Below are 25,662 nucleotides of genomic sequence, written 5' to 3'. Positions count from 1 at the left end.
CTCGAGTTGTTGAGCCAGGTTCGTCGTCTGGCAACACAAGGCCTCGAACGCTCCCTTTTCTGGGAGTAGGAAAACCGCTTTTAAAGCCGGAGCAGCAAGAACAAGTTTTGGCTTTCCTTGATGACTCAGCCTCTAGCTCTTTTGCCTCCTCTTCTGAAAGTGCTAAATGTAAAAGCAGCGTGTCGTTAGTGGATGTTCACGGTCAGGGACAAGTCGCTTCCTTGTCTTCTTCACCCAGAACAAGAGAGAAGGATGCATCAGGAGACATAACGGGTTACTCCATGGAGCTCTTTACACATACCATTCCTGGGTTAGACAGTGAAACAGTTAACAGGCCATGCCCATTCGAAGTTGAATCGGACATGGAGTGCACTGATGCACAGCCACAGCCAGATTACTATGCTGTTCCTTTGACTCAGACCAGAACATTGCCCTCGCAGTGTACTGAGCCAGAATCAAACCCAGCTGAGACTATGGTGCCCTGTCACGAACGCTATACCACCGGCTTACACGGTGACACGGACGAAGTTGCACACAAGATAGAAGAGGAGGTCATAGATGACCCAGTTGTTGACCCCGATTGGCAGCCATTGGGGAACAGGGTGCAGGCAGCAGTAGTTCTGAAGTGGAGGAGGAGGAGGAGGAGGAGCCGCTGCAGGCATCAACATCACAACAGGTTCCATCTGCCGGGCCCGTATCTGGCCAAAAACGTGTGGCAAAACCAAAACCAGTTGGAGGACAGCGTGGCCATCCGGTTAAAGAAGCTCAGTCTGCAATGCCTGAAAAGGTATCCGATAGTAGAAAGAGTGCAGTCTGGCATTTTTTTAAACAACATCCAAATGATCAGCGCAAAGTCATCTGTCAAAAATGTTCAACTCCCTTAAGCAGAGGTCAGAATCTTAAAAGTCTAAATACAAGTTGCATGCATAGACATTTAACCACCATGCATTTGCAAGCCTGGACTAACTACCAAACGTCCCTAAAGGTTGCAGCACCCTCGGCCAATGAAGCTAGTCAGCAACGCTACATCCCTTCCCTCACTGTAAGCCCACCATTTCCCGCACCACCTGCAGTATCTGTGCAGCTTTCATCTCCAGGCCAAAGCAGTCAGGGAATCACCAGGTTCGTAGTAGGAAACACTGCATGTAGGGCACCGGCAAGAATACCATCTCCAACCCTCTCTCAGTCTGCCATGTCCACCGGCACCACCGCTAGTTTCACGATCTCCAGCTCTGCAGTCCAGCTCACCCTACATGAGACTCTTGTTAGGAAAAGGAAGTACTCATCCTCGCATCCGCGTACACAGGGTTTGAACGCCCACATTGCTAGACTAATCTCATTAGAGATGATGCCCTACCGGTTAGTTGAAAGCGAAGCTTTCAATGCGCTGATGGACTACGCTGTACCATGCTACGAGCTACCCAGTCGACACTTCTTTTCTAGAAAAGCCATCCCAGCCCTCCAACAGCATGTTAAAGACCGCATCGTCCATGCACTCAGGCAGTCTGTGACTACAAAGGTGCACCTGACAACAGATGCATGGACCAGTAGGCATGGCCAGGGACGTTACGTGTCCATCACGGCACACTGGGTGAATGTGGTGGATGCAGGGTCCACAGGGGACAGCAATATTGGGACAGTTCTGCCTAGCCCACGGTCAAGGAAACAGTTGGCTGTAGGCATTTGCCCCCCCTCCTCCTCTTCCTCATCCTCCTGCAGAAGCGAGAGCTCGTCCACAGACCACAGTCACACAACCACTCCATCCGCAGCTGCCACTGTTGCACACCAGGTGTTCCATTATGGGACAGCTAGTGGCAAGCGTCAGCAGGCTGTATTGGCAATGAAGTGTTTGGGCGACAACAGACACACTGCGGAAGTTCTGTCCGAGTTCTTGCAGAAAGAAACTCAGTCATGGCTGGGCACTGTACATCTTGAGGCAGGCAAGGTAGTGAGTGATAACGGAAGGAATTTAATGGCTGCCATAGCCCTTTCCCAACTGAAACACATTCCTTGCTTGGCTCACACCTTAAACCTGGTGGTGCAGTGCTTCCTGAAAAGTTATCCGGGGTTACCCGACCTGCTCCTCAAAGTGCGCAGACTTTGCTCGCATATCCGCCGTTCGCCCGTACACTCCAGCCGTATGCAGAACTATCAGCGGTCTTTGAACCTTCCCCAGCATCGCCTAATCATCGACGTTGCAACAAGGTGGAACTCTACACTGCACATGCTTCAGAGACTGTGCGAACAGAGGCGTGCTGTTATGTATTTGTCGGAGGATACACGGGCAGGCAGTTGGATGGCAGACATGGAGTTGTCAGGTGTGCAGTGGTCGAAGCTACAAGACCTGTGTCAAGTCCTTCAGTGTTTTGAGGAATGCACATGGCTGGTTAGTGCAGACAACGCCATAATAAGCATGAGCATCCCCCTAATGCATCTGCTGATGCAAAGTTTGACGCACATAAAGGAGCAGGCGTCTGCAGCCGAGGAGGAGGAAAGCCTTGATGACAGTCAGCCATTGTCTGGTCAGGGCCGTGTAGAGGACGCGGTAGCGGGCGAAGAGGAGGAGGAGGACGAGGAGGATGATGGGGATGAGTACTTTTTTATGAGGAAGCTTCTCCTGGGCCAACAGAAATTAGTGGCGTTGCAAGGCCGGGTTCTGGTTTTTTAAGGGAGACAAGTGACGTAGATTTGCCTGTAACTGCCCCTCAAACCAGCACAACCGCAGATTTGACAACTGGAACTTTGGCCCACATGGCGGATTATGCCTTACGTATCCTCAAAAGGGACCCAAGCATTATTAAAATGATGACCGATGACGATTACTGGTTGGCCTGCATCCTTGACCCTTGCTATAAAGGCAAATTGCAAAATATTATGCCACATGAGAACCTCGAACAAATATTAGCAACCAAACAAGCAACTCTTGTAGACCGTTTGATTCAGGCATTCCCAGCACACAGCGCCGGTGATGGTTCTCACACGAGCTGCAGGGGGCTACAGGGAAGAGGTGTTAGAGGTGCACAAATCAGAAGTGGCGTTGGACAGAGGGGTTTTCTGACCAGGTTGTGGAGTGATTTCGCAATGACCACAGACAGGACAGGTAATGCAGCATCTATTCAAAGTGACAGGAGACAACATTTGTCCAGTATGGTTACTATTTTTTATCCCTTATCGATGTTCTCCCTCAACCGTCATTCCCATTTGATTACTGGGCATCCAAATTAGACACCTGGCCTGAATTGGCAGAATATGCATTGCAGGAGCTTGCTTGCCCAGCAGCTAGTGTGCTATCAGAAAGAGTATTCAGTGCTGCTGGTTCAATATTAACCGAAAAAAGGACTCGTCTGGCTACCCAAAATGTGGATGATCTAACCTTCATTAAAATGAACCACTCCTGGATTTCAAATGATTTTGCTCCACCTTTCCCGGCTGACACCTAGCTTTCCTATAAAAAGGTCTTGCTTGTGGACTGGTCTTACTGAGTGTTCCAATCTCTTAATTTGCAGCAGCTGTTTGTCCAGCATACGACATGTTTACACCTCCCTCAATGGGAAAACTCCCCCCACGGGGCCGTGGTCTCGCCACTTGGCGCAAGCACCCGTTAGAGTGCCGTTTGTCTGAAGAGGTGGGTGTGCCCGCTTTTGGTCGACGGCACTGCCACTGGGTCCCTCTTAGTACAATAAAGTGTCTCTGGTGGTGGTGGCGCGCACCCAACGTCAGACACACCGTTGTAACATGAGGGGCCCTGGGACGGTACCGCCGGCCACAAGAGAGTTCACCCCCCCCCAGCTCAAACTGTGCTCTACCACATGCAAAATTATCTCTCACAGCTCCACCAATGTTTAGTCTATGCGCTGACGTCATTCAATGCCTGGCACTGACAATACCAATTTGTTGACATCTATGATGCTAGTTAAAATAGTCTGGGTCAGTGTCCTATATTGACACCAGTAAATACTTAGTGCCAAATTACTATGTCTGAAACTCAGCAGAGGAGCCCACCCCTGTACCTAAGTATGCCACACTTTTGTTTTTTTGTTTTGCGAGACATTAACATCTATTTATTTTTTGGGAGTACTAACTGTGTCAGACACTCCTTGCAATCGTCCTCCGCTGACCACACCAATGCTACCTGTGTACCCATGTAACCTATTTAAAACTGCATAGAGCCTATTTTTATTTATTTTAGGCCCAGTAAGCCTGTCTGCGGTCCCTCCTCGCAATCGTCCTCCGCTGACCACACCAATGCTGCCTGTGTACCCATGTAACCTATTTTAAAGTGCATATAGCCTATTTTTATTTATTTTAGGCCCAGTAAGCCTGTCTGCGGTCCCTCCTTGCAATCGTCCTCTGCTGACCACACCAATGCTGCCTGTGTACCCATGTAACCTATTTAAAACTGCATAGAGCCTATTTTTATTTATTTTAGGCCCAGTAAGCCTGTCTGCGGTCCCTCCTCGCAATCGTCCTCCGCTGACCACACCAATGCTGCCTGTGTACCCATGTAACCTATTTTAAAGTGCATATAGCCTATTTTTATTTATTTTAGGCCCAGTAAGCCTGTCTGCGGTCCCTCCTTGCAATCTTCCTCCGCTGACCACACCAATGCTGCCTGTGTACCCATGTAACCTATTTAAAACTGCATAGAGCCTATTTTTATTTATTTTAGGCCCAGTAAGCCTGTCTGCGGTCCCTCTTTGCAATCGTCCTCCGCTGACCACACCAATGCTGCCCGTGTACCCCTGGAACCTATATAAAAGTTCATAGAGCCTATTTATATATTTTATTTAATATTAATAAAGCCATGATGGACTACGCTGTACCACGCTACAAGCTAACCAGTCGACACTTCTTTTGCGAGAAAAGCCATCCCAACCCTCCACCAGCATGTAAAAGACCGCATTGTCCATGCACTCTGGCAATCTGTGAGTACAAAGGTGCACCTGACAACAGACTCATGGACCTGTAGGCATGGCCACGGAAGGTTACGTGTCCATTACGGCGCAATGGGTTAATGTGGTGGATGCATGGTCCACAGGGGACAGCCTACTAAGTCTGTCTGCAGTCCCTAATTAAAATTGTCCTCAATTCAGGTTTTCGGGCTTTTTTAAAAAATAGGAAACTGCATTTGGGCTACTAGTTTGGTTGGGGCCTACTAGTGATGTCTGCCGCTCCTGGGTGTTCTCCTCCTCCTGGGTGTTCTCCTCCTCCTTGGTGTTCTCCTCCAGGTTTCCTTGTCTGAGCTTTAACCTTCAGGCTCTCATTAAGTATTTTTAAATGTAACACTACAGTTGCCATACTACTTGGGTTGGGGCCTAGTAACGGTGTTCTCCTCCTCCTCCTTGGTGTTCTCCTCCAGGTTTCCTTGTATGAGCTTCAACCTTCAGGCTCTCATTAAGTATTTTTAAATGTAACACTACAGTTGCCATACTACTTGGGTTGGGGCCTAGTAACGGTGATCTCCTCCTTGGTGTTCTCCTCCAGGTTTCCTTGTCTGAGCTTCAACCTTCAGGCTCTCATTAAGTATTTTTAAATGTAACACTACAGTTGCCATACTACTTGGGTTGGGGCCTAGTAACGGTGTTCTCCTCCTCCTTGGTGTTCTCCTCCAGGTTTCCTTGTCTGAGCTTCAACCTTCAGGCTCTCATTAAGTATTTTTAAATGTAACACTACAGTTGCCATACTACTTGGGTTGGGGCCTAGTAACGGTGTTCTCCTCCTCCTTGGTGTTCTCCTCCAGGTTTCCTTGTCTGAGCTTCAACCTTCAGGCTCTCATTAAGTATTTTTAAAAGTAACACTACAGTTACCATACTACTTGGGTTGAGGCCTAGTAACGGTGTTCTCCTCCTCCTTGGTGTTCTCCTCCAGGTTTCCTTGTCTGAGCTTCAACCTTCAGGTTTTCATTAAGTATTTTTGAATGTAACACTACAGTTGCCATACTACTTGGGTTGGGGCCTAGTGACGGTGTTCTCCTCCTCCTTGGTGTTCTCCTCCTCCTTGGTGTTCTCCTCCAGGTTTCCTTGTCTGAGCTTCAACCTTCAGGCTCTCATTAAGTATTTTTAAATGTAACACTACAGTTGCCATACTACTTGGGTTGGGGCCTAGTAACGGTGTTCTCCTCCTCCTTGGTGTTCTCCTCCTCCTTGGTGTTCTCCTCCAGGTTTCCTTGTCTGAGCTTCAACCTTCAGGCTCTCATTAAGTATTTTTAAATGTAACACTACAGTTGCCATACTACTTGGGTTGGGGCCTAGTAACGGTGTTCTCCTCCTCCTTGGTGTTCTCCTCCAGGTTTCCTTGTCTGAGCTTCAACCTTCAGGCTCTCATTAAGTATTTTTAAATGTAACACTACAGTTGCCATACTACTTGGGTTGGGGCCTAGTAACGGTGTTCTCCTCCTCCTTGGTGTTCTCCTCCTCCTTGGTGTTCTCCTCTAGGTTTCCTTGTCTGAGCTTCAACCTTCAGGCTCTCATTAAGTATTTTTAAAAGTAACACTACAGTTGCCATACTACTTGGGTTGGGGCCTAGTAACGGTGTTTTCCTCCTCCTTGGTGTTCTCCTCCAGGTTTCCTTGTCTGAGCTTCAACCTTCAGACTCTCATTAAGTATTTTTAAATGTAACACTACAGTTGCCATACTACTTGGGTTGGGGCCTAGTAATGGTGTTCTCCTCCTCCTTGGTGTTCTCCTCCAGGTTTCCTTGTCTGAGCTTCAACCTTCTGGCTCTCATTAAGTATTTGTTGGTAAAAATTGGTGGTTGGGGCCTACTAACGGTGTGTGCTGCTCCCTGGTGTTGTCCTCCACTGTATAAATCTGAGCTTCAACCTTCAGGCTCTCATTAAGTAGTTGTTTTTAAAAATTGGTGGTTCGGGCCCTGCTAACGGTGTGTGCCGCTCCCTGGTGTTGTCCTCCACTGTATAAAGCTGAGCTTCAACCTTTTGGCTTTCGGCCTATAGTAGCAGATATTAAACTGCATTTGGCCTTCAACTTTGGTTGGGCCCTACTAACGGTGTGTGCCGCTCCCTGGTGTTGTCCTCCACTGTATAAAGCTGAGCTTCAACCTTCTGGCTCTCATTAAGTATTTGTTGGTAAAAATTGGTGGTTGGGGCCCTACTAACGGTGTGTGCCGCTCCCTGGTGTTGTCCTCCTCTGTATGAAGCTGAGCTTCAACCTTCTGGCTCTCATTAAGTATTTGTTTGTAAAAATTGGTGGTTGTGGCCTACTCACGGTGTCTGACGCTCCTGGGTGTTCTCCTCCTCCTGGGTGTTCTCCTCCTCCTGGGTGTTCTCCTCCAGGTTTCCTTGTCTGAGCTGCAACCTTCTGGCTCTCATTAAGTATTTGTTGGTAAAAATTGGTGGTTGGGGCCTACTAACGGTGTCTGCCACTCCCTGGTGTTGTCCTCCACTGTATAAAGCTGAGCTTCAACCTTTTGGCTTTCGGCCTATAGTAGCAGATATTAAACTGCATTTGGCCTTCAACTTTGGTTGGGCCCTACTAACGGTGTGTGCCACTCCCTGGTGTTGTCCTCCACTGTATAAAGCTGAGCTTCAACCTTCTGGCTCTCATTAAGTATTTATTGGTAAAAATTGGTGGTTGGGGCCTACTAACAGCATGTGCCGCTCCCTGGTGTTGTCCTCCACTGTATAAATCTGAGCTTCAACCTTCAGGCTCTCATTAAGTAGTTGTTTTTAAAAATTGGTGGTTGGTGCCTACTAACGGTGTGTGCCGCTCCATGGTGTTGTCCTCCACTGTATAAAGCTGAGCTTCAATCTTCAAGCTCTCGTTAAGTAGTTGTTTTTAAAATGTGTGGTTGGGCCCTTAAAACGGTGTCTGACGCTACTGGGTTTTCTCCTGTTTTGTTGTCCCGACCTTCAATGTTCAGGCTGTCGGCTTACATTTTAAATAATTAAACTGCAGTTGGCCTACTACTTTGGTTGGGCCTAGTAACGGTGTGTGCCGCACCTTGGTGTTGTCCTGTGTTATTTTCCTGACCTTTAATCTTCAGGCTTTCGGCCTTCATTTGTAATATTAAACTGCATAGGGCCTACTAGTGTGGTTCGGCCCTACTAATGGTGTCTGTCTGCCGCTCCTGGGTTTTCTACTCCACTGAACTAAGCAATGCCACCTGGTTAGTCCTGTTACCAATTTTGACCTGCATTTTACCCACTTTATGATTTGGGCCTATATCAGTGCTTCCGCCTCATCCTGCCCATTGCCCAGCCGGTGCTAGATGAGTCTTGTGGTACTTTGACCCAGACCACTACATTCCCCTTGCACGCTACACAGCCACAATCTGACCCTGCTGAAAGTCAGGTTCCCCTTCCCGCATACTATACCACCTTACACAGGGACAAAGAGGAAGGTGCAGATGAAAGTGCAGGTTTCTTCAACAGGTAGGGGGGCATACTCATTGGCGACGTCACAGGCACAGGGCCCCTCAGAGTACGCAAAAGTGTCGCTGCCGGTGGGAGGCGCCCCCGCCGTGCAAACACACCACCGTACTTTGAGGGGCCCTGTGCCAGTGCCAATGCGAACGAGTGGGCCTCCCTGCTTGCTCAGGATCACAGCACTTGCAAAGTTGAAATACTTACCTCTCACTGCTCCACCGCCGTGACGTAGTCCACATTTCCTGGGCCCACTAAAACCTTGAACCAGCCCTACCCCCCACAACTTTTGCCAAATGACCCCCAATTTCCAATGCCCAACTATTATTATAAAGTTAATTAAGATTGACAAGCTTCAGAAACAAGAATGGATGTTTTTGGCATTAAAATGGGCACTGTAGGTGTTTTCCTGGCCTCCACTCACTGCCGACTATGCTTCCCCATTGACTTGCATTGGGTTTCATGTTTCGGTCGATCCCCGACTTTTCGCGATAATCGGCCGACTTCACTCGACTCGACTTTGGACAAAGTTGGGTTTCGCAAAACCCGACTCGATCTTAAAAATTGAAAGTCGCTCAACCCAAGTTTTGATGTTTACATTATTTACCCTGACACAAATGCAGTTAGGCCCCCGACTGCACATTTAATATATATTACTGGTGTCCTCTGATATGATATGTGTTATGATCCGGTGACCTTGGAGCCGCATGAAACTTTCTCTGGAGTCGGTGGAACCTGTACTGACCGCAAATCCTGAACTAACACCGCAACTAGAAGTAGCCATGGGGTGTGCCTTACATACCCTAGACACCTCGACACAGCCGGAGGACTAAATACCCCTATAGATTGAAATAGGAAATGCTATCTTGCCTCAGAGCAGACCCCCAAAGGATTGGCAGCCCCCCACGAATAATGACTGTGAGAAGGAGAAGATTAGACACAAGCAGGTAGAAAACAGGATTTAGCAAAAGAGGCCACTCTAGATAAATAGGAAAGGATAGGACAGATTACTAGGAGGTCAGTATTAAAACCCTTCCAAAAATATCCACAGCAGATAATACAAAAAGTTCCACAATCTAACTAAAGACATGGAATGTATATCTGCCACTTCAGAGAATCCAGCAAGACTGAGAAAATACTGACACAATCTAAGCTGGACAAGAAAACACAAAGAATAGCACTGAATTATGAAACACACAGCATGTGTGTCACAGGGAAAAAAAAAACCAGACACTTATCTTTGCTGATTTGGCAGAAAGGCAGGAGGAACCAGGCAGAGGTAAACACCTCCCAACAACAATTGACAACTGGCAAGGACTAATGAATCCTGCACACCTAAATACCCCAGTCAGAACTGCAATCAGCAGATACACCTTACCAGGACTGCAACTCAGGGGCAACTGCATTACCACCTACAACCACCGAAGGGAGCCCAAAGGCAGAATTCACAACAGTACCCTGTTATGACCCCAATGGCGAGGGTCTCAGAGAAACAAGTAAGTCTGCGACGTACAAAAATCCAGCTCATAGGGCAGTGGCAACTGGGTTGACCATATATCTACTCCTAACGCCAACACTAGCAGTAGCCGGGGAACATGCCTACGTTGGTCGCTAGATGTCTCGCGCCAGCCGGAGGACTAACTACCCCTAGAAGAGGAAAACAAAGACCTCTCTTGCCTCCAGAGAATAGACCCCAAAAGTAGGATAGTAGCCCCCCACAAATAATAACGGTGAGGTAAGAGGAAATGACAAACACAGAGATGAACTAGATTTTAGCAAAGAGAGGCCCACTTACTAATAGCAGAATGTAGTAAGATAACTTATATGGTCAACAAAAACCCTATCAAAATCCACGCTGGAGATTCAAGAACCCCCGAACCGTCTAACGGCCCGGGGGGAGAACACCAGCCACCCTAGAGCTTCCAGCAAGGTCAGGAAACAGATTATATACAAGCTGGACAAAAATGCAAACCAAAACAAATAGCAAAAAGCAAGAAAGCAGACTTAGCTTAATCAAACAGGAACCAGGATCAGTAGACAAGAGCACTACAGATTAGCTCTGATATCAACGTTGCCAGGCATTGAACTGAAGGTCCAGGGAGCTTATATAGCAACACCCCTGACCTAACGACCCAGGTGAGCATACAAGGGATGAATGACATACCCAGAGTCAAATCACTAGTAGCCACTAGAGGGAGCCAAAAGGTAAATTCACAACAGTACCCCCCCTTGAGGAGGGGTCACCGAACCCTCACCAGCGCCCCCAGGCCGATCAGGACGAGCCAAATGAAAGGCACGGACCAAATCAGCAGCATGGACATCAGAAGCAAAAACCCAAGAATTATCCTCCTGGCCATAACCCTTCCATTTGACAAGGTACTGAAGCCTCCGCCTCGAAAAACGAGAATCCAAAATCTTCTCAACCACATACTCCAACTCCCCATCAACCAAAACAGGGGCCGGAGGATCAACAGAGGGAACAACGGGCACCACATATTTCCGCAATAAAGATCTATGGAAGACATTATGGATAGCAAGAGAGGCCGGAAGCGCCAATCGAAAAGACACTGGATTAATAATCTCAGAAATCCTATAAGGACCAATAAACCGAAGCTTAAACTTAGGGGAAGAGATCTTCATAGGAACATGACGGGAAGACAACCAAACCAAATCCCCAACCCGAAGCTGGGAACCAACACACCGACGACGGTTAGCAAAACGTTGAGCCTCCTCCTGAGACAACACCAAATTGTCCACCACATGAGCCCAAATCTGCTGCAACCTGTCAACCACAGAATCCACACCAGGACAGTCAGAAGGCTCAACCTGCCCAGAAGAAAAACGAGGATGAAAACCAAAATTGCAAAAAAAAGGCGAAACCAAAGTAGCCAAACTAGCCCGATTATTAAGGGCAAACTCGGCCAATGGCAAAAAGGCCACCCAATCAACCTGATCAGCAGACACAAAGCATCTCAAATAAGTCTCCAAAGTCTGATTAGTTCGCTCGGTCTGGCCATTTGTCTGAGGATGAAATGCAAAAGAAAAAGACAAATCAATGCCCAGCCTAGCACAAAAGGCCCGCCAAAACCTAGAAACAAACTGGGAACCTCTGTTGGACACAATATTCTCCGGAATACCATGCAAACGAACCACATGCTGAAAAAACAACGGAACCAACTCTGAAGAGGAAGGCAATTTAGACAAAGGCACCAAATGAACCATCTTAGAAAACCGGTCACAAACAACCCAGATAACCGACATCCTCTGGGAAACCGGAAGATCAGAAATAAAATCCATAGAAATATGCGTCCAGGGCCTCTCAGGGACCGGCAATGGCAAAAGTAACCCACTAGCACGGGAACAACAAGGCTTGGCCCGCACACAAGTCCCACAGGACTGCACAAAAGAACGCACATCACGTGACAACGAAGGCCACCAAAAGCACCTACCAACCAAATCTCTGGTACCAAAAATACCAGGATGACCAGCCAACACAGAACAGTGAACCTCAGAAACCACTCTACTAGTACATCTGTCAGGAACAAACAATTTCCCCACAGGACAGCAGTCAGGTCTATCAGCCTGAAATTCCTGAAGAACCCGCCGTAAATCAGGGGAAATGGCAGAAAGGACCACCCCTTCATTCAGAATGCCGACCGGTTCAAGTACCTCAGGAGAATCAGGCAAAAAACTCCTAGAAAGGGCATCAGCCTTAATATTCTTAGAACCCAGAAGATACAAAACCACGAAATCAAAACGGGAAAAAAACAAGGACCATCGAGCCTGTCTAGAACTCAGCCGTTTGGCCGACTCGAGGTAAATCAAATTCTTATGATCGGTCAGGATCACAATACGGTGCTTAGCTCCCTCAAGCCAATGTCGCCACTCCTCAAATGCCAACTTCATAGCCAACAACTCCCGATTGCCGACATCATAATTGCGTTCAGCAGGCGAAAACTTGCGGGAGAAGAAGGCACACGGTTTCATCAAAGAACCAACAGAATCCCTCTGAGACAAAACGGCCCCTGCCCCAATCTCAGAAGCATCAACCTCAACCTGAAACGGAAGAGAAACATCAGGTTGGCGCAACACCGGAGCAGAAGTAAATCGGCGTTTAAGCTCCTGAAAGGCAGAGACAGCCGCAGAGGACCAATTCGCCACATCAGCGCCTTTTTTCGTCAAATCAGTCAAGGGTTTACCCACGCTGGAGAAGTTAGAAATGAAACGGCGATAAAAATTTGCAAAACCCCAAAATTTCTGAAGGCTCTTCACAGATGTGGGTTGAATCCAATCATGAATGGCCTGAACCTTGACCGGATCCATCTCCATAGATGAGGGAGAAAAAATAAAGCCCAAAAAAGAAACCTTCTGCACCCCAAAGAGACACTTAGACCCCTTCACAAACAAAGCATTGTCATGAAGGATCTGAAATACCATCCTGACCTGTTCCACATAAGACTCCCAATCATCAGAAAAAATCAAAATATCGTCCAAATATACAATCAAGAATTTATCAATATAAGTCCGGAAAATATCATGCATGAAGGATTGAAAAACAGATGGAGCGTTAGTGAGCCCGAATGGCATCACAAGGTATTCAAAATGGCCTTCGGGCGTATTAAATGCAGTTTTCCATTCATCACCCTGCTTAATACGAACAAGATTATATGCCCCCCGAAGGTCAATTTTCGTAAACCAACTAGCCCCCTTAATCCTAGCAAACAAATCGGAAAGCAAAGGTAAAGGGTATTTATCTTGACCGTGATCTTATTCAAGAGGCGATAATCAATACAAGGTCTCAAGGAGCCATCCTTCTTAGCAACAAAAAAAAAACCTGCTCCCAACGGTGAAGAAGATGGCCAAATATGCCCTTTCTCCAAAGACTCCTTAACATAACTCCGCATGGCGGTAAGTTCAGGCACAGACAGGTTGAAGAGTCGACCCTTAGGAAACTTACTGCCTGGAATCAAGTCAATCGCACAATCACAGTCCCTGTGCGGTGGAAGGGAACTGGACTTGGGCTCATCGAATACATCCTGAAAATCAGACAAAAACTCTGGAATTTCAGAAGAGGAAGAAGAGGAGATTGACATCAAAGGAACATCATTATGAACCCCTTGACAACCCCAACTAGTCACAGACATAGATTTCCAATCCAACACAGGATTATGTACCTGCAACCACGGGAAACCCAGCACAATAACATCATGCAAATTATGCAACACCAGAAATCGACAATCTTCCTGATGGGCTGGCGCCATGTGCATGGTCACCTGTGTCCAAAACTGGGGCTTATTTTTAGCCAAAGGTGTAGCATCAATCCCCCTTAAAGGAATAGGGTTCTGCAAAGGCTGCAAGGGAAAACCACAACGCCTGGCAAACTCAAAATCCATTAAGTTCAAGGCGGCGCCTGAATCCACAAATGCCATGACAGAAAATGATGACAATGAGCAGATCAAGGACACCGATAACAGAAATTTACGTTGTACAGTACAGATAGTAAATGAACTAGCGATCCTTTTTGTCCGCTTAGGGCAGACTGAAATGATATGAGAAGCAGGACTTTGCTCTAAGGACGACGCCACAGCGCGCACAGTTTGACGCTCCCGCAAGCGCCGATCAATCTGAATGGCCAGAGACTAGTGTTGAGCGATACCGTCCGATACTTGAAAGTATCGGTATCGGAAAGTATCGGCCGATACCGGCAAAGTATCGGATCTAATCCGATACCGATACCCGATACCCATACAAGTCAATGGGACACCAAGTATCGGACGGTATCCTGTATGGTTCCCAGGGTCTGAAGGAGAGGAAACTCTCCTTCAGGCCCTGGGATCCATATCAATGTGTAAAAGAAAGAATTAAAAAAAAAAATAGGGATATACTCACCCTCCTGACGCAGCCTGGACTTTACCGCCGTAACCGGGAGCCGTTGTACCTAAGAATGCATGCTTGAAGGGCCTTAGATGAGGTCACTGCGCTCTGATTGGTCCGTAGTGGTCGCGTGACCGCTACGCGACCAATCACAAAGCAGTGACGTCACCTAAGGTCTTTCAAGCGCTTGAAATACCTTAGAAGACGTCCGCAGCTTCTGATTGGTCGCGTATCGGTCGCGTGACCGCTATGCGACCAATCACAAAGCAGTGACGTCTTCTAAGGTATTTCAAGCACTTGAAAGACCTTAGGTGACGTCACTGCTTTGTGATTGGTCGCGTAGCAGTCACGCGACCGCTACGGACCAATCAGAGCGCAGTGACCTCATCTAAGACCCTTCAAGCGCGCATTCTTAGGTACAACGGCTCCCGGTTACGGCGGTAAAGTCCAGGGGCCGCCGGAGAGGTGAGTATATCCCTATTTTTTATTTTAATTCTTTATTTTACACATTGATATTAATCCCGATACCGATTCCCGATACCACAAAAGTATCGGATCTCGGTATCGGAATTCCGATACCCGCAAGTATCGGCCGATACCCGATACTTGCGGTATCGGAATGCTCAACACTACCAGAGACATAGAATCACTCAGACCAGAAGGTGTGGGAAGCCCCACCATAACATCTTTAACGGATTCAGAAAGACCCATTCTGAAAATTGCCGCCAAAGCATCATCATTCCATTTAGTCAACACAGACCATTTTCTAAATTTCTGACAATACAATTCTGCCGCCTCTTGACCCTGAGACAGGGCCAACAAGGTTTTCTCCGCTTGATCCACAGCATTCGGTTCATCATATAATAATCCTAAAGCCTGAAAAAAGGAATCTACATTAAGCAAGGCCGGATTCCCAGATTCCAGGGAAAATGCCCAATCCTGAGGATCGCCACGCAGCAGGGAGATGACAATTTTAACCTGCTGAATGGAATCACCGGAGGATCGCGGTCTCAGAGCAAAAAACAGTTTACAATTGTTTTTAAAACCCAAAAATTTGGACCTGTCACCAAAAAACAAATCAGGAGTAGGAATCTTCGGCTCTAAAGCAGGAGTCTGAACAATATAATCAGAAATACCCTGTACCCTAGCAGCAAGCTGGTCTACACGAGAAGCTAATTCCTGAACATCCATGCTGGCACAAGACTCCTCAGCCACCCATAGATAAAGAGGGAAGAAAAGACAAAACAGGCTGCAGAAAAAAAATGGCTCAACACCTTTCTTCCCTTCTTCTGAGATGCATTTAACTCATTATGGTCCAGTTATACTGTTATGATCCGGTGACCTTGGAGCCGCATGAAACTTTCTCTGGAGTCGGTGGAACCTGTACTGACCGCAAATCCTGAACTAACACCGCAACTAGAAGTAGCCGTGGGGTGTGCCTAACATACCCTAGACACCTCGACACAGCCGGAGGACTAAATACCCCTATAGATGGAAATAGGAAATGCTATCTTGCCTCAGAGCAGACCCCCAAAGGATAGGCAGCCCCCCACGAATAATGACTGTGAGAAGGAGAAGATTAGACACACGCAGGTAGAAAACAGGATTTAGCAAAAGAGGCCACTCTAGCTAAATAGGAAAGGATAGGACAAATTACTAGGCGGTCAGTATTAAAAACCTTCCAAAAATATCCACAGCAGATAATACAAAAAAATACAAAAAGTTCCACAATCTAACTAAAGACATGGAATGTATATCTGCCACTCCAGAGAATCCAGCAAGACTGAGAAAATACTGACACAATCTAAGCTGGACAAGAAAACACAAAGAATAGACGTGCAGCCCGTGGATCTGGTACAAATCCGTGAGCCGCCCGAACCAGGTAATATATACTGAGGCAGCTTTGTCTGCCTAGCATGGAGGTTGTGGTGGTACCACGTTGGTTCTCCCTGGTTTTGGGGTAGTGGCTCCAGCGATTGCTGGTAGTAAACAGTAGCATAGGCAGTCTGGTCTTTCATAATTGGTTACCCTGGACATCTAGAACCTTTTTGTCCTCCACATACATTTGTGTAGTCTTTTAACCCACTGTGGTATCTATATGGTTGAATTATGTGTCCTAGGGTATAACAAGATGACAAATTGGTATGTGCTACATAGATATCAGCCACATCGGCTTGTTTGTGGTATCCCCTATACTAACACCTTATAATTATAACAGGGAACCATTTCCCGGTCTGCACGTCGTGTGTTTGCATGGTAGCATTTCTTTTGTGACCTGCACCATTCCTCCATTTTGTTCCATTTTTGTCTGGTTTTTGTTATTATTTTTATGTATTTTGTATTTTGCATATAATAAAGAGTTTTTTTGAGTATAATTATCCTCTTTTGGTCGTTTTTCTGTGGTTTCCACATCCCCCTCGCATTTGATAGTAATGACTGGTTTTAGTCTGGCAAGTGTGCAACAGTTAGAGTTTATAACTATTCTACTCACGTTATGTTGCCATACAATACCGCCATTTTGATATTCCATCTGCATTTGCTGGACATGTAAGCTGTTGCTGCTCTGCAAAAACCTGAGACTATTACCCAGGCCTCCCTGGTTGAGCTAAGATATTATTTGAACTGCCTTATAAGCATATCTATCTGTGTTTGGACTAAAACAAGGACTTATTCGTGTCAAGTATCCTCAAGAATAATTGTGGTTCATAGACTTTCTGCGTGATTGCATTTTCCTCTGAAGTTCCCTATAGACTGCTAAGCTGCGTTTAATATTTACACCAAGTGTTGTGGACTTGCGTTTCTCTCTGCACCTGTTTGAATCACCGTGTGATAATATAGACTTTACCACTTATAAAACTGTGTCCTGTAGTTGTCTTGTTCCACGCAAAGAGTCTCCTGAGTTATCCCCTATAATTATTACAGGACACTCTAGCCACAAAAGAGGAGACTGCTGGAACAATGACTGCAGACAGCAGATTAGAGCAGGTGTTTTCCATAATTAGATCACTGCAGAAAGATGTGGAAGGTCTGCAAAAGAAGTTTGGAAGCTTTGAACACAATCAACAAGTGTTTGGACAGACTTTGCAGGACTTAAGCACCCACATATATATATAAACGCCGTGTGCACAGCTGTATTTTCGGTGCAGAGACTAGGTTCCCAAACCATACAGTAAATAATAAAGAAGTCTCGCACTCAACTTGAATCTTTTAGATTGACAAATTTAATGGTATTGGAGTGGCACTGGAAACGTTTCAGCCCTTAACGAGCTTTCATCAGTCACTACAATGTTCAAAATAAAGAATATATACAGTGTGTAAACAAAAATACATAAAGAAACAAAAGTATGTACATGATTTCAAATGATCCAACAATAGCCGGGTATGCAAAAAACATCATAGATATAGTATTGCAGTGGGTACACGCATATACATACTGGCCCGATGCTTTATCAACTCCAAGAATACACATACCGTGCTGTGTCTTTTAGTGTGTGTTGACCATATCTTTGGTTAGAATATAGATCCTAAATTCTATCTAAAATCTAGCCACAAAAGAGGAGACTGCTGGAACAATGACTGCAGACAGCAGATTAGAGCAGGTGTTTTCCATAATTAGATCACTGCAGAAAGATGTGGAAGGTCTGCAAAAGAAGTTTGGAAGCTTTGAACACAATCAACAAGTGTTTGGACAGACTTTGCAGGACTTAAGGCCCCGTCTCACTAAGCGATTTACCAACGATCACGACCAGCGATATGACCTGGCCGTGATCGTTGGTAAGTCGCTGTGTGGTCGCTGGGGAGCTGTCACACAGACCGCTCTCCCCAGCGACCAACGATCAGGGGAACGACTTCGGCATCGTTGAAACTGTCTTCAACGATGCCGAAGTCCCCCTGCAGCACCCGGGTAACCAGGGTAAACATCGGGTTACTAAGCGCAGGGCCGCACTTAGTAACCCGATGTTTACCCTGGTTACCAAAAAAAACAAACACTACATACTCGCCTTTCGGTGTCCAGGTCCCTTGCCGTCTGCTTCCTGCTCTGACTGAGATCCGGCCGTACACTGAGAGCAGAGCGCAGCGGTGACGTCACTGCTGTGCTCTCACTTCTCACTGTACGGCCGGCAGTCAGTGAGAGCAGGAAGCAGACGGCAAGGGACCTGGACACCGAAAGGCGAGTATGTAGTGTTTGTTTTTTTTTACATTTACGCTGGTAACCAGGGTAAACATCGGGTTACTAAGCGCGGCCCTGCGCTTAGTAACCCGATGTTTACCCTGGTTACCAGTGAAGACATCGCTGGATCGGTGTCACACACACCGATTCAGCAATGTCAGCGGGGCCTCAACGACCAAAAAAAGGTCCAGGCCATTCCGACACGACCAGCGATCTCGCAGCAGGGGCCTGATCGCTGGTACGTGTCACACATAGCGAGATCGCTATGGAGGTCGCTGTTGCGTCACAAAACTTGTGACTCAGCAGCGATCTCGCTAGCGATCTCGCTATGTGAGACGGGGCCTTTAAGCACCCACATATATATATAAACGCCGTGTGAATCTTTTAGATTGACAAATTTAATGGTATTGGAGTGGCACTGGAATCGTTTCAGCCCTTAACGAGCTTTCATCAGTCACTACAATGTTCAAAATAAAGAATATATACAGTGTGTAAACAAAAATACATAAAGAAACAAAAGTATGTACATGATTTCAAATGATCCAACAATAGCCGGGTATGCTGTGTATGATGTGGCTAAGGAGAGGACAGAATGTCATGGTATAGCAGGGGCTGTAGGTGTTGTAGCCTAAACAGAATGGAGTGTATACTCACAGTGGATGACCGCCTCGTGTTAGCGTAGTCTATATTGGTGCTATGCAAAGTGCATAAAAGCTGAAATTGAAAATAACAGAGGAGCAGAGAGGTTCATGCAGGTTTATAGTATATAATATGAATCCTATATGCCGTGATCACCCCTTCTAAATGTTGTTACCTCATTTGTGTTATATATGTTGTTAGAGGGGGTGGCCTCAATGGGGAGGGCCAGCACTTAGGCAGAAGCTACGAGGAAAGTAACAAAGAGGATTATTAGGGTGTGAGGTCACTTGCAAGTGTAGTATAGCAGCATATAAGGTCATACCTGCAGGAGTGTTGCCAGCACAGAAGTGGGGGCTAGAGGGGAAGGTAATAGAATCCTTAAGTTTCAATAAAGCCAATTACATGTGTAACGCTGGAGTGTGTCCGAACATACCTGGAGGGGAGCCGCCTCGGTTTGTGTGTCAGTTATCCTCTCGGACGCGGTGTCCACCGCTAGTCCGTGATGTCTGTGGAGTGCGCGCTGTTTAAGTAACGCTCGTGTGCCGGGTTAGGGCGCCGAGACCGGATGTGACGTTCTAGCGTCCAGTCAGGGCGGAAGTACATGGCCGTGCGTTCCACCTTATGGATATGCGTTCCACCTGGCAGCGCTGTAGTGTAGCCCTTTGTAAAAAGTATAATTAAACTTGTGTGGGCACCATGTAAATAGGAATTGGGAATTGTGGCTGTAGGCATGTACTCTGTATGTTTTTTGAAAAAGTGTCCTTATTTCTCAGGGACAGGAGGGGCCTTCGCATAGGAGGAATATGGGGGAGAAATGTAAGATAAACAGGAGTAGGCATCCACTGGGATAGATAGATTAGAGAGTACAGGGTGTTACACGTAATGTACTTAAAGTGCCTGTGGAGTGTTAAACGCAATGCGTGCGTGTTGTGCGGGACCTAGTGGTCTATAGAAATGGACATATGATGGTGGTAAGAGTCCGTGACCGAGGTGCCGTTCACATAAAGACACGTATCCGTGGTGAAGGGTGGCACGACAGATGGTGCTTGCTCTGGTGATCATTCGTGATGTGCCAATCATCATTAATACAGACGGCTCTAAAAGACAAAATTCTCAGTCAGTATTTTCAAACATATTATACAGGATATTTGTATCAAAGGTACATGGAAATTACAGGCTAATTAGGTACCAAGTGTCATGTCATCATGTAAACGCCGACAGTTCATATTCCCTATTCAGTCCTTTAGGTGATAACGTATCCAACATGTGGATCCAATATGCCTCACGTTTTTTGAGCATGAGTATTCTGTTGCCCCCCCTGCGTTGCTTAGGAACTTGCTCCAGAACCCGAAACCTCAACTGTGCGATGCTGTGTTTTAATGCGTGGAAATGATGGGGTAGTGGTAGCAGGAGGTTATTGCAGCGGATGGTTGATTTATGTTTAGACACTCGGTCCCTGATCGGCTGTGACGTTTCTCCCACATATAATAGTCCGCATGGGCATTTTATCACATATATCACATAGGTAGAGTCACACGTAAAGTATCCTCTGATTCTAAATTCTTTCCCAGAGTGTGGGTGTCTAACAACATTGCCTTTCTGGACATTATTGCATTGCACACAATGCAAACAAGGGAAAGTACCATCCCTCGGTGTGCCTAGGAAGCTTTGCCTTGTGATGGTGTTTGTGCCAACATCCGCTTTCACTAGATTATCCCGCAGGCTGGGGGCTCTTTTAAAGCACGGAAGGAAGGGGTTTTGGAACTCCTTGACATTCGGGTAGGCAGTGGAGAGGATTGACCAGTTGCCGCGGATGGCCCTATGTAACCTGTACATGAAGGGATGAAACGAATGCACAAATGGGATTCATGAAGTGGTGTCTGTCCTGGGTCTATTGGTGGTGATCTTAGATTCCTCAAGGAGGGATGACGGATAACCTCTAGCTATGAATTTTTGAGTCATCTCTTGTGCACGCCGTTCCCTGATGTCTGTATCGGAAACAATACGTCTTACCCTCTGATATTGTGCCTTAGGTATGGATCTTTTGGTGGATGGAGGGTGGAGACTCCGAAAATGTAGAAGACTGTTGCGGTCTGTACTTTTGCAATAAAGATCCGTGCTTAGTAGACCGCTCGAGTCCTTCACCACAAGTGTGTCTAAGAAATTCATGTTCCACAGGTCATAATTAATGGTGAAAGTGATACCAGGCCAAGAGGTGTTTAAGAATGTTAGGAAAGTCTGGAGCGACTCTTCCGAACCCTGCCATATACAGAAAACATCGTCTATATATCTTTTCCACACCATGATGTTGTCTCTGAATAGAGTGTTGAGGTATATGATGCTCTCCTCAAATTGGACCATATATGCATTTGCATATGGGGGTGCTGCGTGTGACCCCATCGCGGTCCCCCGTTTTTGCAGGTAGAACGTATCTTGGAATAGAAAAAAGTTGGATGTAAGGATGATTCTGAGAAGGTCAATGCATAGTGATGTTTGGTCTATGTCTCTATCTGTACCTTCAAGTAGGTGACGTACCGAGAGGATACCCTCTTCATGGGGGATGGAGGTATACAGATCCTTTACATCTAAGGTCACTAAGAGGGCATCCACAGGGATGGTTTTTATCTCACTGATAAGGTGTAGAAAGGAGCCGGTGTCTAACAAGAATGATTTGGACTTTTGTATAAGTGGGGTAAGTACCCGCTCGATGTATTTCGCTATGGGGGATAATAGGGAATCTGTAGAGGCCACTATGGGTCTTCCTGGTGGGTTCTCCAGATTCTTGTGAACCTTCGGAAGGGTGTAGAAGACAGGTATGATGGGATTGGAGTTTAGGAGAAAACTACACGTTTTCTGGTCTAAGACTCCTAGGTCAGTATATTTGTGAAGTATGGTCTCGATTTTGTGGCGTATATCAGGTGAGGGGTCCCTATCCAATGCCTGGTAGATGGAGTTGTCACCCAGTTGTCGCATTATCTCAGACAGGTATTTGGTCCTGTCCATGATCACAAGTGCCCCACCCTTGTCTGCTGGTTTCATTATAATGGACCTATCTCCCTGGAGATTTCTAAGAGAGTGTCTTTCCTCAGTAGTTAGGTTTGGGGGATAAAATTGATTTCCCCTTTCAATGTCCTCTTTAAGGGATGTGAATGAGTCCTTAATGAAACCAATGAAGGTTTCAACTGCGTGGGAGCAATGTGGGGGTTTAAAGTGACTCTTATTTCGTAAACCCAGGCTAGAAGCGGACAATAATTTAGGATTAGGCTCAATGGGAACCATGTCTGTAACCTGAGGGGCGGTAGAGAAATGTGCTTTCAATCTAATTAAACGGAAGAATCTCTGCAGATCCATGTCTAAATCGAAGGTGCGGCATCTATATGATGGGCAGAATGATAGTCCTTTCTGTAAAAGTGAATGTTCTGCCACACTTAGAGTCCGAGATGAGATATTAATAACTAAATTGTCCATACCTTCGACCGGGTAGTCCTGTAGGTGTCTTGATTTCTCCTTACGTTTCCGTCCCCGTCTCGTCTTCTTGTGGGATAGCGACGTGGTCCTAAAAAAGGAAGAGTAGATATGGTGGTAGAAGGTCCAGATTCGTGTTCGGACCCCGAAGTAGATGGATCTGAGGATGCTTGACGTGTGTTCATGCGTCGAGGGTTGTCCTGCCATCTGTAGAATTTTGTCTTTTAGAGCCGTCTGTATTAATGATGATTGGCACATCACGAATGATCACCAGAGCAAGCACCATCTGTCGTGCCACCCTTCACCACGGATACGTGTCTTTATGTGAACGGCACCTCGGTCACGGACTCTTACCACCATCATATGTCCATTTCTATAGACCACTAGGTACCGCACAACACGCACGCATTGCGTTTAACACTCCACAGGCACTTTAAGTACATTACGTGTAACACCCTGTACTCTCTAATCTATCTATCCCAGTGGATGCCTACTCCTGTTTATCTTACATTTCTCCCCCATATTCCTCCTATGCAAAGGCCCCTCCTGTCCCTGAGAAATAAGGACACTTTTTCAAAAAACATACAGAGTACATGCCTACAGCCACAATTCCCAATTCCTATTTACATTGTGCCCACACAAGTTTAATTATACTTTTTACAAAGGGCTACACTACAGCGCTGCCAGGTGGAACGCATATCCATAAGGTGGAACGCACGGCCATGTACTTCCGCCCTGACCGGACGCTAGAACGTCACATCCGGTCTCGGCGCCCTAACCCGGCACACGAGCGTTACTTAAACAGCGCGCACTCCACAGACATCACGGACTAGCGGTGGACACCGCGTCCGAGAGGATAACTGACACACAAACCGAGGCGGCTCCCCTCCAGGTATGTTCGGACACACTCCAGCGTTACACATGTAATTGGCTTTATTGAAACTTAAGGATTCTATTACCTTCCCCTCTAGCCCCCACTTCTGTGCTGGCAACACTCCTCCAGGTATGACCTTATATGCTGCTATACTACACTTGCAAGTGACCTCACACCCTAATAATCCTCTTTGTTACTTTCCTCGTAGCTTCTGCCTAAGTGCTGGCCCTCCCCATTGAGGCCACCCCCTCTAACAACATATATAACACAAATGAGGTAACGACATTTAGAAGGGGTGATCACGGCATATAGGATTCATATTATATACTATAAACCTACATGAACCTCTCTGCTCCTCTGTTATTTTCAATTTCAGCTTTTATGCACTTTGCATAGCACCAATATAGACTACGCTAACACGAGGCGGTCATCCACTGTGAGTATTCACTCCATTCTGTTTAGGCTACAACACCTACAGCCCCTGCTATACCATGACACAAATTCTGTCCTCTCCTTAGGCACAATTTAGGATCTATATTCTAACCAAAGATATGGTCAACACACACTAAAAGACACAGCACGGTATGTGTATTCTTGGAGTTGATAAAGCATCGGGCCAGTATGTATATGCGTGTACCCACTGCAATACTATATCTATGATGTTTTTTGCATACCCGGCTATTGTTGGATCATTTGAAATCATGTACACACTTTTGTTTCTTTATGTATTTTTGTTTACACACTGTATATATTCTTTATTTTGAACATTGTAGTGACTGATGAAAGCTCGTTAAGGGCTGAAACGTTTCCAGTGCCACTCCAATACCATTAAATTTGTCAATCTAAAAGATTCAAGTTGAGTGCGAGACTTCTTTAAGCACCCACATGGCAGCCCAGGAAAACAAACTTGCTGGCATAGAGTCCCAGTATGGACGGGCTTTTCAGGACATAAGCATGCAAATAGCTGCGCAAGTGATCTTACTCTATGGGCAACCGCCACCAGCTAGCCCACCTAAGTTGCCCCCATTCAGATTTAATGGTGATCGCGACAAATTTCATAGCTTTGTGAATCAATGTATGCTATATTTTGATGTGCATGCTGACCTTTTCCTAATGATAGATCCAAAGTATTGTGTGTAATAATGCTGCTGACCGCACGAGCGCTCGCCTGGGCGATACCGATGATTGAGTCTCGTGACCCACGGTTAAATAACTTGGATGATTTTTTGGCCGCTATGGCATTAATGTTTGATGACCCTAATCGCCGTGCAACCGCTGAATCTGCTTTATTGTCTTTACGCCAGGCAAAACGTTCTGTTATTGAGTATGCTACTGAATTCAGGAGATTAGCGGTAGATACCAATTGGGACAGTTATGCACAATTGCCTATTTTTAAAAGGGGTCTGTTTAGTATTGTAAAAGATGAACTAGCTCGCTCTGAGTCACCAAAAGAGCTAGAGAGATTTATACAGTATTGTGTGCGCATAGACATTCGCCTTACTGAGCGTAGGCAGGAGAAATTTGCTGCATATAACCGTATTTCTAACTTTTCCCTTCCTTCCAAAGAGCCTGCAGGTAAAACATTTCGGGAGGAGGAGGCGGTGCCCATGCAAATTGATTCCATTCAGAGGCGTGAGATCAATGAGCGCCGGGAGCATCGCCTTCGTGAAAGTCTATGTTTCTACTGCGGCCAGTCTGACCACTTCTTGATCAACTGTCCTAAGTGTCCCAGACGGCCTAACAAGGTGCTAGCAGCAGTAGGGGAGTATGACAACTGTGATGATGAATCTGACATCTCTGAATGTAGCCTGCCTTTAAACGCTGTATTCCATTCACTTTCTATGACTTCAACCCCCAAGGAGCTTAAGGAAAAGAACTCTCACTGTTCTCTCCCTATTAAGATCCTGTGTTCAGGACAGTGGATTTCCAGTGCAGCTATGATTGACTCTGGTGCAGGTGGCAATTTCATGGATATCGCATTTGCCAAGAAACATGGTATTTAAATTCCGCAAAGAACCTCTCCAATTACCATGGAAACAGTGGATGGGTCACCTTTAATCTCTGGTCCTGTGGATCAAGAGACCGTACCCCTTGAAATTTTGTTGGAGCCTAATCATCAGGAGCAACTTTCTTTCTTGCTAATTTCTTCTCCTCATTGTCCTGTGATTTTAGGCATTCCTTGGTTGCATTTTCAGAACCCAATTATCAACTGGGAGACCAAGGAGATTATCTTTCCAACAAGGAGCAACTCAGCGTTAA

The sequence above is a fragment of the Ranitomeya variabilis genome, chromosome 6, assembly GCF_051348905.1.
Source record: "Ranitomeya variabilis isolate aRanVar5 chromosome 6, aRanVar5.hap1, whole genome shotgun sequence".
Taxonomy (NCBI): Eukaryota; Metazoa; Chordata; class Amphibia; order Anura; family Dendrobatidae; genus Ranitomeya; species Ranitomeya variabilis.
This window is presented reverse-complemented; position numbering follows the sequence as displayed.